This window comes from Chiloscyllium plagiosum, unplaced genomic scaffold (genome assembly GCF_037043375.1).
Source record: "Chiloscyllium plagiosum isolate Xiang-an unplaced genomic scaffold, Cpla_swu_hap1 HiC_scaffold_27, whole genome shotgun sequence".
NCBI lineage: Eukaryota > Metazoa > Chordata > Chondrichthyes > Orectolobiformes > Hemiscylliidae > Chiloscyllium > Chiloscyllium plagiosum.
This window is the reverse complement of record NW_028270165.1, coordinates 17,328,673-17,341,891: the sequence shown is the minus strand read 5'-3', so window position 1 is coordinate 17,341,891 and position 13,219 is coordinate 17,328,673. Positions and strand designations below refer to the sequence as shown.

Genomic DNA, 13,219 nt, shown 5'->3' with positions numbered 1-13,219 from the left:
TTGCTGGGTGGAATCTGAAGCTGTAACAAAGTTGTGTCACAATAAAGGGTTACCTGAACTTACCGCCAGGCTCAGACTCTCATTGAAGGCTTTGAGCTTCAAATGGTTTTTGTTTTAAACCTGTTGATTTCTTTCAGCCTCCTGCACTAAGTTTCCAATGTCGTGTATCAGATGGAGCAGTGAATGAGTAGCTAGTATCGTTGGAAATTGCAAATATTTCAGGAGTGCAGGTACTGTGTCGTTTTATCGGCATTGTAAAGTTTACTGGCAGCACCAGGAGGTGTGGGCTGTGTTAATTAGAAATGATGTGGAGTTGCTGGTGTTGGACTGAGGTGGATAAAGTTAAAATCTACACAACTCCAGGTTATAGTCCCAACAGATTTATTTGGAAGTGCTAGCTTTTGGAGCGCTGCTCCTTCATCGGGTAGCTGTTGAGCAGGATCATAAGACATAGAATTTATGGCCAAACATTACAGTGTCATGCAGTTGATAAGATTTCCTGAACCAGTCCAGTTGCAGTTCAGTCTTTCATCTTTTAGAATGGGTTGCAGGTTTCGGTTCATTAACATGTATATCCCAGAACTACTTTTAACTCACATTCTCCCGATGACTTAAGATTTTATAAAATTAGGTGACATCTCAGCTCAGACAATGCAAGAAAGGTGTGAGGTTCAAGTCTGTCTGTATCCCAGTCCTGAGTCACACATGTTCTATTTCCAAAGTAGGAATTTATAAAATATTACATAGATTGACTGCCTGCAGATTGTGTTTTGCTCAAATAGCACAATGTATCTGCAAATGCAAATTCACTGCATAGGTTTGTGTGTGTATGTGTGTGTGTGTGTGCGCGCGCGCATGAGAGAGACAGTGTGTGTGTTTGCATGTGCATGCTTGATAAAGTGTGTCGATGCAATGGAGTATAAGCCTGTGAGAAGGTGTGTGCATGGATTTGAGTGTGGGAGGTGTATGTGTATGAGAGAGGGTCTGCGTGACTGGGTGTGTAGGTGTGCGTGTGGGAGTGAGAGACAGTGTTAAGTGTCGTGAAGGTCCCGGTTGAGACCGTCCTCATGGGTTCCAAACTTGCCTATCGGCCTCTGCTTGGCCAGTAGAAACAATTAATCGTTTCCTCCCACAATCCAAAAGGTGTGCAGGTCAGGTGAATTGGCCATGCTAAATTCCACATAGTGTTGGGTGCATTAGTCAGGGATAAATATAGGGAGGGGAATGGGTCTGGGTGGATTACTCTTTGGAAGGTCAGTGTGGACATTTTGGGCCAAAGGGCCAGTTTCCATACTGTAGGGAATCAAATCTAATCTACACGCACACACATTGTAGAGGGCAGGGTGAGACTTGTCTTTCACTTTGCAGAAGGTGGGAGGTTCTGGAAGCTGTGATTCAGGGTAAACACACGCTGGAAGACCTTTGGCTCAGAGAGATGGAGTTGGAAGCCAGGCTGCAGACATGTTACGGGGAAAGTTAACCGGACACTTTATTCCAGAAGATGGTCATTCCCCTCTGGACAGAGCCTTCTGATTAGGTCATTGGACAGGGTCAGAAGGGTGAGAGTGTAAATCACACAGGTAAAGGGGATCTGAGATTGGGCAGTGGGGAAGGGCTAACTGGCTGAGTGGTGGGAGGGGGGGTGCTGGGGGTAAGGGGCAGAATATTGACAGGTGATTGTCGTCTTTCTCTGCAGTTAGCAGCAGGAGGCCAGATGGCATCAGTGTCTGTCTGGTACCAGGTTCAGGAACCGACGTGCTCAGGACAGGAGAAGTGGGAAAGGGAGGCTGCAGTGGGTGTGGTCCACAAATCTCAGGAGGGGAGAGCTTCTGCTGAGGGCGCATGAGAAGTCAGAAGCTATGAAAACAAAGCAGAACATCAAAGCTCTGGGTGGCATGGTGGCTCAGTCGTTAGTACTGCTGCCTCACAGTGCTGGGTTTGATTCCAGCCTCAGGTGACTTTGGTACATTGTCCCCCTTGTGTCTACGTGGGTTTCCTTCAGGTGCTCCAGTTTCCTCCCACAGTCCAAAGATCTGCAGTTTCGGGTGGATCAGCTGTGCTGAAGTGTCCAGGGATATGCATTTTCGGGTGCGTCGGGTATGGTAAGTGGGTTGGTCTGGTGGGTTGCTGTTTGGAAGGTCAGTGTGAGGTGAATGGGCTGAATGGCCTGCAGGGATTATGTGATTCTACTGCTTTAGCCATTTGTATATTGAGAAATGATTACTGTGGTCCTGGGAAAGGTGGGATTTATAGTGTCACTGTCCTCTGTCCATTATCTTTCTGTCCCCCTGTCCATTTTCTCTCTCTTGACACCCACCCTCAGCTCCCCCCCCCCCCCCCCCCAACCATTCTCTTTCCCCACCACCTATTATTTCTCATGCCTCCATCCCTCTTTGATCGCTGTATCAAGCCCTTCTAAGAAGAGAGAGACAGATGATGATGACTACCTGGGAGATGGGGGTGCACAAGAAATGGCTGATCTTTAACATTGAGAATAGCTACTCAGAAACAACATTAAAGCATGTTCAATTCTATTTTTTAAAAAGCTGCAGGCATCTTACTGAAACTTGCGTTGAAACATGTGCAGTCTGGCCACAGTTGAGGACAGGCTGTAAGGGGTGAGTTGCCCATTCTAATATTGTCAAATTGGTTCAGACTATGAAGAAATAGAGTCATGGAGCATGGAATGAAACAGTTTGGTCTGTGCCGACCAGATATCCTAAATTAATCTACTCCTATTTGCCAACACTTGGCCCAAACCCTTTAAACCTTCCTATTCGTACACCCATCCAGATGCCTTTTAAAAGTTGTAATTGTAACAGCCTCCACTCTGGCAGCTCATTCAATACATTTGCCATCCTCTGCGTGAAACAAGTTACCCCTCAGGTCCCTTTTAAACCTTTCCCCAATCACCCAAAACTAATGTCCTCTAGTTCTGGCATTTCTTGAGATAAATTAAATGTCTCATGTTTTTTCTCATCCTTTGGTCCCTCATCTTTCCCCACTCAACCTAAACCTATGCCCTCCAGTTTGTGACTCCCCTAACCAAGGGAAAAGATGTACAAAAGTTGAGCAGCCAGCCAAAATGCAAAAGGAATACAATGTTGAGCCACAGGGGGGATAAAATTGTGGTTCAACTTTTTTTTTCCTCCGATTGGCATTTAGAACATAGAACAATACAGCACAGAACAGGCCCTTCGGCCCACGATGTTGTGCCGAACATTTGTCCTAGCTTAAACACCCATCCATGTACCTATCCAATTGCCGCTTAAAGGTCACCAAAGATTCTGACTCTGCCACTCCCACAGGCAGCGCATTCCATGCCCCCACCACTCTCTGGGTAAAGAACCCACCCCTGACATCTCCCCTAACATCTCCCCTATACCTTCCACCCTTCACCTTAAATTTATGTCCCCTTGTGACACTCTGTTGCACCCGGGGAAAAAGTTTCTGACTGTCTACTCTATCTATTCCTCTGATCATCTTATAAACCTCTATCAAGTCACCCCTCATCCTTCGCCGTTCCAACGAGAAAAGGCCTAGCACTCTCAACCTATCCTCGTACGACCTATTCTCCATTCCAGGCAACATCCTGGTAAATCTTCTCTGCACCCTCTCCAAAGCTTCCACATCTTCCCTAAAGTGAGGCGACCAGAACTGCACACAGTACTCCAAATGTGGCTTAACCAAAGTCCTGTACAGTTGCAACATCACTTCACGACTCTTGAATTCAGTCCCTCTGCTAATGAACGCTAATACACCATAGGCCTTCTTACAAGCTCTATCCACCTGAGTGGCAACTTTCAAAGATCTATGAACATAGATCCCAAGATCCCACTGTTCCTCCACCTCCACTAAGAACCCTACCGTTAACCCTGTATTCCGCATTCTTATTTGTTTTTCCAAAATGGACCACCTCACACTTGGCAGGGTTGAACTCCATCTGCCACTCCTCAGCCCAGTTCTGCATCATATCTAAGTCTCTTTGCAGCCGACAACAGCCCTCCTCACTATCCACAACTCCACCAATCTTCGTATCATCTGAAATTTACTGACCCACCCTTCGACTCCCTCATTCAAGTCATTAATAAAAATTACAAACAGCAGAGGACCCAGAACTGATCCCTGCGGAACTCCACTTGTAACTGGGCTCCAGGCTGAATATTTGCCATCTACCACCACTCTCTGACTTCGACCGGTTAGCCAGTTTTCTATCCAATTGGCCAAATTTCCCTCTATCCCATGCCTCCTGACTTTCCGCATAAGCCTACCATGGGGAACCTTATCAAATGCCTTACTAAAATCCATGTATACTACATCCACTGCTCTACCCTCATCCACATGCTTGGTCACCTCCTCAAAGAATTCATTAAGACTTGTAAGGCAAGACCTACCCTTCACTAATCCGTGCTGGCTGTCCCTAATCAAGCAGTGTCTTTCCAGATACTCATAAATCCTATCCCTCAGTACCCTTTGCATTACTTTGCCTACCACTGAAGTAAGACTAACTGGCCTGTAATTCCCGGGATTATCCCTATTCCCTTTTTTGAACAGGGCACAACATTTGCCACTCTCCAGTCCCCTGGTACCACCCCCGTTGACAGTGAAGACGAAAAGATAATTGCCAATGGTACTGCAATTTCCTCTCTTGCTTCCCACATAATCCTAGGATATATCCCGTCAGGCCCCGGGGGACTTGTCTATCCTCAAGTTGTTCAAAATGTCCAACACATCTTCCTTCCTAACAAGTATCTCCTCTAGCTTACCAGTCCGTTTCACACTCTCCTCTTCAACAATACGGTCCCTCTCGTTCGTAAATACTGAAGAAAAGTACTCATTCAAGACATCTCCTATCTCTTCCGACTCAATACACAGTCTCCCACTACTGTCCTTGATCGGACCTACCCTCGTTCTCGTCATTCTCATGTTTCTCACATACGCTTAAAATGCCTTTGGATTATCCTTGATCCTATCCGCCAAAGATTTTTCATGCCCTCTCTTAGCTCTCCTAATCCCTTTCTTCAGGTCCCTTCTGGCTATCCTGTATCCCTCCACTGTTCTGTCTGAACCCTGTTTCCTCAACCTTATGTAAGCCTCCTTCTTCCTCTTTACAAGACATTGAACCTCCCTCGTCAACCAAGGTTCCCTCACACGACCATCTCTTTCCTGCCTGACAGGTACATACATATCAAGGACACGTCGTATCTGTTCCTTGAAAAAGTTCCACATTTCCACGACATCCTTCCCTGACAGCCTATGCTCCCAACTTATGCTCCTCAGATCCTGTCTTACAGCATCATAATTACCCTTCCCCCAATTGTAAAACCTACCGTGTTGCACGCACCTATCTCTCTCCATAACCAAGGTGAAAGTCACAGAATTGTGGTCACCATCACCAAAATGTTCACCCACTAACAAGCCCATCACTTGTCCCGGTTCATTACCGAGTACCAAATCCAATATGGTCTCCCCTCTGGTCGGACAATCTACATACTAGTTAGAAAAGCTTCCTGGACACACTGCGCAAACACCGCCCCATCCAATCTATTTGATCTGAAGAGCTCCCAATCAATATTTGGGAAGTTGAAATCGCCCATGACTACTACCCTGTGGCTTCTGCACCTTTCCAAAATCCATTTCCCAATCTGTTTCTCCACATCTCTGCTGCTATTGGGGGGCCTATAGTAAACACCCAACAAGGTGACTGCATCTTTCCTATTTCTGACTTCAGCCCATACTACCTCCAAAGGGAGATCCCCCTCGAACTGCCTTTCTGCAGCCGTTATACCATTTCTAATTAGCAACGCCACCCCCCCCCCCCCCTCTCCTTTTTTACCACCCTCCCTAATCTTACTGAAACATCTGCAACCAGGAACCCCCAATAATCATTCCTGTCCCTCTTCTATCCACGTTTCCGTGATGGCCACAACATCGTAGTCCCAGGTACCGATCCACGCCTTAAGTTCACCCACCTTATTTCTGATACTCCTTGCGCTGAAGTATACGCATTTGAACCCATCTCTGTGTCCGCAAGTATTCCCTGTCTGTGCTACCTTCTTCACAGCCTCCCTACATTCTTGGACATCCTGACAAACAGCTAACCTACTTGCTGGACTACAAGTCCGGATCCCACCCCCCTGCCAAATTAGTTTAAACCCCCCCGAAGAGTGCTAGCAAACCTACCCCCCAGGATATTGGTGCCCTTCTGGTTTAGGTGCAACCCGTCCTGCTTGTACAGGTCCCACCTTCCCCAGAATGCAGTCCAATTGGACACTTCAAATCTGTCAGTAACATAAGCATCTCTGAAGAGCATAATGCGCATGCCCCTCGGTGTCTGCAAGCACTGCGCATGTCCGTTGGTGTCAGCAAAAGACCGAGCATGCTCCTGGTTGTACACACAAACGACTCATGACCTACTTTTGATGTACCAATAGGAAACTCGGGAGGACCGGAAGGTGTCTTGTCCTCCTGCCAATCAGAGCACCGCTATTGCCTGAATGCGGAAGTTGGATAATGAGCTTCTGAAGTTGCTGCTGCTGCTCCTGTCTCTCTGAATGAAGATTGAGCTTTACCCCAAACTGCAACTTTCTTCCTCTGTCCAACAACTGTGAGTACAGCACTCTCTTTTCTCGCCACCTATTCCACTTTTTTTTTCATTCTGGCGTTCAATTGTTGACTTGCAACAACTGAAAGGAAAGGGAGTGAATTCAGGGAGGGGACAGAGTGTAGCAATATTGGTCGAGAGTGTGGTGCTGGAAAAGCATAGCAGGTCAGGCAGCGTCCGAGGAGCAAGAAAATCGACGTTTTCCTGCTCCTCAGATGCTGCCTGACCTGCGTGCTTTTCCAGCACCACACTCTCGACTCTAATCTCCGGCATCTGCAGTACTCACTTTTTTTTGTCTAGAAATGTTGGTCCAGATTTATAGAAGAATACAGCGCAGTACAGGCCCTTCGGCCCTCGATGTTGCGCCGATCCAAGCCCAACTAACCTACACTAGCCCACTATCCTCCATATACCTATCCAATGCCCGCTTAAATGCCCATAATGAGGGAGAGTCCACCACTGCTACTGGCAGGGCATTCCACGAACTCACGACTCGCTGAGTAAAGAACCTACCCCTAACATCTGTCCTATACCTACCCCCCCTTAATTTAAAGCTATGCCCCCTTGTAATAGCTGACTCCATACGTGGCAAAAGATTCTCACTGTCGACCCTATCTAAACCCCTAATATCTTGTATACCTCTATCAAGTCACCCCAAACCTTCTTTTCTCCAATGAAAACAACCCCAAGTGCCTCAGCCTTTCCTCATATGATCTTTCTACCATACCAGGCAACATCCTGGTAAACCGCCTCTGCACCCGTTCCAGTGCCTCCACATCCTTCCTATAGTATGGCGACCAAAACTGCACACAATACTCCAGATGCGGCCGCACCAGAGTCTTATACAACTGCAACATGACCTCAGTGCTCCGGAACTCAATTCCTCTACCAATAAAAGCTAGTACGCCATATGCCTTCTTCACCGCACTATTTACCTGGTGGCAACTTTCAAAGATTTGTGTCTCAATTGGCAAACACATGGCAAATGCATTACCACAATGTGATAATATAGCCTTTTGCTGTGAGAAAGCAGAAAGGAGGTGCATTGTTTTAATGTGACATGTTGGGATATGGAGAAAGTGAGGAGTGCAGATGCTGGAGATCAGAGTTGACAAGTGTGACTCTGGAAAAGAACAGCGGGTCAGACAGCATCCGAGGACCAGGAGAGTTGACGTTTTGGACACGAGCCGTTCATCAGGAATGTTATGTGGATGTACAAAGAGGTTTCAGTGTCTTTCTACACCAGTCAATACCCGTTGTCAGACAGGTGCACTAAGCAGTCAGCAGGGCAAGTGGTGTATTAGCAAGAGGAATTGAGTTCAGAAGAGGGGTAGGGCCTTCCCGCGGTTAGGGGGTCATTGAATATATTCAAGGCTGAGTTCATCTGATTTTTGAACAACAATGAAGTGGATGGTTATGAGGGAACAGAAAAAATGGTTTTAAGAACAGTTACAGCCACTCTCTGGCTAAAGAAATTTCTCCTAATCTCGGTTCTGAAAGGTCTTCCCTTTACTCTAAGGCTGTGCCCTCGGCTGCTAGTCTCTCCTTCCAATGGAAACATCTTCCCAACATCAACTCGTCTAGGCTATTGAGTATTCTGTTTGTTTCAATTAGATTCCCCTGAGTGTGACCCTGTTCATCAGCATGAACCAGACCCTTCAGGATGAGGTACAGCAGGGATTAGGTTCAATAAAGTGAGAATGGAGGGAGTGTGTGGGATAGAGATTTTGTACTTCCAGGGAATAAGAATTACAGAGAGTTTGCTATAAATTAGAATTGATTGGATGGGGCAATGGGCCAGGGAGTGGCAGATGGAGATTAATTTAGGGAAATGTGATGTTTGCATTATGGTAAGGCAATCCAGGCAGGACAGTTAAGGGAGTGTTTCAGAACAAAGAGACCTTGGAGTGCAGGTTCATTGTTCCTTGAAAGTGCAGTCTCAGGTAGCCAGAACAGTGAAGAAGGCATTTTGTATGCTTTCCTTTATTAGTCAGAGCATTGAGTATCGGAGTTGGGAGGTCATGTTGTGGCTGTACAGGACATCGGTTAGGCCACTTTTAAAATACTGCATTCAGTTCTGGTCTCCCTGCTACAGGAAAGATGGTGTGAAACTTTGAAAGGGGTCAGAAAAGACTTGAAAGGCTGTTGCCAGAGTTGGAGGGTTTGATCGACAGAGAGAGGCTGAATCGGTCAGGGATACTTTCCTGGAGCATCGGATGTTCAGGGGTGACCTTATACATATTTATAAGGGGCATGGATAGGGTGAATGCAAAACTAGAGAGCAAATGTTTGAGGAGAGAGGGGAATGATTTAAAAGGGACATGAAGGGCAACTTGTTTCACGCAGAAGGTGGTGCATGTATTGAATGAGCTGTCATAGGAAGGGGTGGAGCCTGATACAATTACAGCATTTAAAAGGCATCTGGATGGGTACAAGAATAGGAAGCGTTTAGCGGGATATGGGCCAAATGCTGGTAAATGGGACGAGATTAAGTTAGGATATCTGGGCGGCACATATGAGTTGGACTGAAGCGTCTGTTTCTGTGCTGTATGACTCTCTGGGTCTTTGGTGAAACCAGAAGTGTCATTGTGAAGACTGGACTTTCAGAGCAGCCTTCAAATATGTTTTGTCCTTACTGGGAGCAGAAGAAGTTACAATGAAATCTTTCATTTATGAGACAGCACCTGAGTCAGTGAGTACATCTGAGATTTTGGTGGAAAGTGGGATTTCATTGCACTGTGGGGATGAAACCCTACCCTATCCAGTCATTTCTGCTGGTAGGTGAGATCAGACCTCAAGATTAGTTGGAGTAGATTTAGGATAGAGATGAGGAGGAACTGCTTTTCCCAGAGAATCGTGAATCTATGTAATTCTCTGCCCAGGGATTTACATATTAATGATATCTGCAATCCATTGTAAAAGATGAAAGACTTAACGATCCAGGTTTGTTCAATATATATTTCAATGCCAGGACACTAATGCTTTTCCAGAAATTGTGTCTTATGATCTTACACTCCACAACCACCTGATGAAGGAGCAGCGCTCCAAATGCTAGTGCTTCCAAATAAACCCATTGGACGATAACCTGGTGTTGTGTGATTTTTAACTTTGTCCAGGTAAGGTTTGATTGGCAAGTTCAAATTACCCATAGTGCTCAGGGATGTGCAGGTTAGGGTGGATTGGCGGTGCTAAATTACCCACAGTGCCCAGGGATGTGCAGGTTAGATGTATTAGTCAAGGGGTAAATGTAGAGCAATAGGAGTAGGGGAATAGGTGTGGTGAGGTTGCCATTCGGAGGTTGGTGTGGACTTGTTAGAACAGTGAGGGTTCTGTGAAGAGAAGGGATTTTTGTAAACTGTTCAGGAAGGGGAGGAGGGGGGAAGCGGTGGGTGGAGTGTGGGGGGAGGGGGGAAAGCGGTGGGTGGAGTGCGGGGGGAGGAAATTTGTTCACTTGTAGCAACTGGAGTGAACCCGGGGAGGGAGCAGACTCTGCAAACTCAGATATGTGTCTTAATTACCCGGGGAAGGAGGGTTGGAAGGATAGGGTGCTGCTGTTTTCCCTAGTGCATCAGAGTGTGAGGGGTAACCTGATAGACTTTTTTAAAATCATGAGGGGCATGGATTGAGTAAATAGACGAGGTCTTTTCCTTGGGATGGGGAGTCCAGAACTCGAGGGTAATAGATTTAAGGTGAGGGCAGGGGGAGGGAGACTGCAAAGAGACCTAAGCGGCAACATTTTCACGCAGAGGATGGTGCATGTATGGAATGAGCTGCCAAAGGAAGTGGTGAAGGCTGGTACAATGACAACATTTAAAAGTCATCAGCATGAGTGTATGAAAAGGAAAGGTTCAAAGGGATATGGGCAAAGCGCTGGGACGAGATTAATTTTGGATATCTGGTTGGGCACAGAGGAATTTGACCGAAGTGTCTGTTTCTGTGCTGTACATCTCGATGACTCTGGCTTTCCACAAATGTTTGTCATGTCTATGTTCAGTTTCTCTCTGGTGGCGGTGTCAATGCCTTGATGTCTCATTTTGCTTTCCTCCCCACTTCCTGGGAATGTTAACCATTTTGTCTGGTTGTTCTTCAAGAAGCTGCATTCCAGATTTACCCTGAATTGAGATTTTTTTGCTTACCAAAATCTGACCTGCTCACTCTCAGCAATATCCCAGTGTTGTGAAAGATATTAAATTTCAGGTGGAGTTATCCAAAACTCAGAGATGTCAGTCTTGACGTCTTTGCTTTTCTGCCCCTATAAGATCTTCAGGAGAATGAGTTAGAGCGGAGGGCGGGGGGAGGAGAGAGTGTGGGATAGTGCTTTCAATTTTGTGGAATAACAACACAAACAAATTGCTTGTTCTGAATTTTTATTCTGGACTGACAGTAATGAATTTTGTAATCTCTTTTGACAGAGTATTTGAAGATCTGAAGACGGAAGTTTCAAAATCAACAGATGAAGAACTTATGCCCAAAATGTCGACTCTCCTGCTCCTCAGGTGCTGCCTGACTTGCTGTGCTTTTCCAGTGCCGCACTTTTCGATACTGACTCTCCAGTGTCTGCAGTCTTCACTTTGACGTCAATGTCTGACAGTCACTCAATCCATCGGGACCACAACCATTTTTGACTGATTCTGTGAGAAGGAGCAAAACGTTTTGGTTCCTGTTTCAGTCCGTTCTCGGCATCAGTGGGACTGGACGAGAGACTCTACTGTTGGAGTGCACGGAGTGTGGAGCCTGAAACAGTTATAAGGCCTGGGAAGAGGAATTCACGGAGGGGAGGAGCTCTACATGTGTTGTGTGCGGCTGAAGTTTTGGCCATGGAGAAACCCGAGGAATCCTGCCCCATGGAGAGACCGTGGAAGTGTGGCGACTGTGGGAAAGACTTCCGTTTCCCATCTGCTCTGGCGATTCATCGTCGCAGTCACACCGGGGAAAGGCCATTCCCCTGCACAGAGTGCGGGAAGGCCTTCAGCAATTCCTCCGGCCTGGTGAGGCACCGGCGGGTCCACACCAGGGAGAGGCCCTTCAGCTGCCCCGAGTGTGGGAAGGCCTTCAGCAATTGCTCTGACCTGTTGAGGCACCGGCGGATCCACACAGGGGAGAGGCCCTTCAGGTGCTCCACATGCGGGAAGGGCTTTACCCAGACCTCCACCCTGTTGGCCCACCGTCAGGTCCATACTGGGGAGAGGCTGTTCCTCTGCACCGAATGCGGGAAGGGCTTCAGCAATTCCTTCGCCCTACTGACCCACCAGCGGGTCCACACAGGGGAGAGGCCATTCCCCTGCACAGAGTGCAGGAAGGCCTTCAACAGTTCCTCCGACAGGCTGAAGCACCAGCGGGTCCACACGGGGGAGAGGCCCTTCAGCTGCCCAGAGTGCGAGAAGGGCTTTACCCAGGCCTCTGACCTGCTGAGGCACCAGCGGGTCCACACAGGGGAGAGACCATTCACCTGCTATCAGTGCGGGAAGAGCTTTAGCCGCTCCTCCCACCTGCAGAGACACCAGAGAGTTCACATGGCATCGCAGGGGGTTTAAAACAGCAACGGCTGAGTGCCTTTATTGACTGGACTATCAACCCAGTTCCGGGAGCTGCCAAGGCACATGGCAGAATTGGAATTTGGTTAGAAATCGAGTTCAGAATCTAACAACAAAACAATTGTCAGGGAGGGGAGGGGGAACCCCCATCTGATTCACTCACAACCTTTTAAGGGAAGGAAACTGCTGATGTGGGAACGGATTCACTCACTCGTCCCAGTGCATCCTTTACCTGGACTGGCTTACACGTGACTTCAGACCCACAGCAGTCTGGTTGACTATTCTGCACTCCTTCCCCCTCCCCACCCCCCAACTCCAGCCGATGAGGGGGGAGAAACCTACAAGGTATGGGTTTAAATTGGTGTATGAGGTAATACTTCTAGTTTATGGCTATACCAAGGATTCAATTACAAAAGGGCAACTCTGTGCTGACAAATAGTAAAGAAAATGGGGGTGAGGGGGCGGGGGGAGAAGTGTGTGCGCTTTGACCTTGAGCTGTTTTTAAAAAAAAAGATACTTTTTCTACACCTTTTTGCTGGGGGGATCCGAAGCTGTAACGAGGTTGGGTCGCAATAAAGGTTACCTGAACTTACTGCCAGGCTCAACTCTCATTGAAAGCTTTGAGCTCCAAGAGGTTTTTGTTTAAAAGCTGCTCATTTCTTTCAGCTTCCTGCACTAAATTTCCAATGTCATGTATCAGATGGAGCAGTGAATGAGTAGCTAGTATCATTAGAAATTGTAAATTTTTTAGGAATGCAGGCACTGCAATGTTTTATCAGCAGTGTAAAGTTTCCTGGTGGAAGTGTTCACCAGAAACGTTGTGGAGGTGTCAGTGTTGGACTGGTGTGCACAAAGTTAAAATCTCACAACACCTGGTTATAGTCCAACAGGTTTATTTGGAAGCACTAGCTTTCAGAGCACTGCTCCTTCATCAGGTAGCTGTGGAGCAGGATCAGAAGACAGATTTTATAGCAAAAGATCACAGTGTCATGCAACTGATAGGATATATTGAACAAACCTTGATTGCTGTTAAGTCTTCCATCTTTTAGAATGGTTTGCAGGTTTCTGTTCATTAATATGT

General features: G+C 47.0%; 1 pseudogene; it reads left to right on the top strand.

Annotated features, from left to right (window-relative positions):
* The first annotated feature begins 11,391 nt into the window (after window positions 1-11,391).
* Window positions 11,392-12,679, top strand: LOC148143274 (uncharacterized; annotated as a pseudogene).
* Window positions 12,680-13,219: the final 540 nt, after the last annotated feature.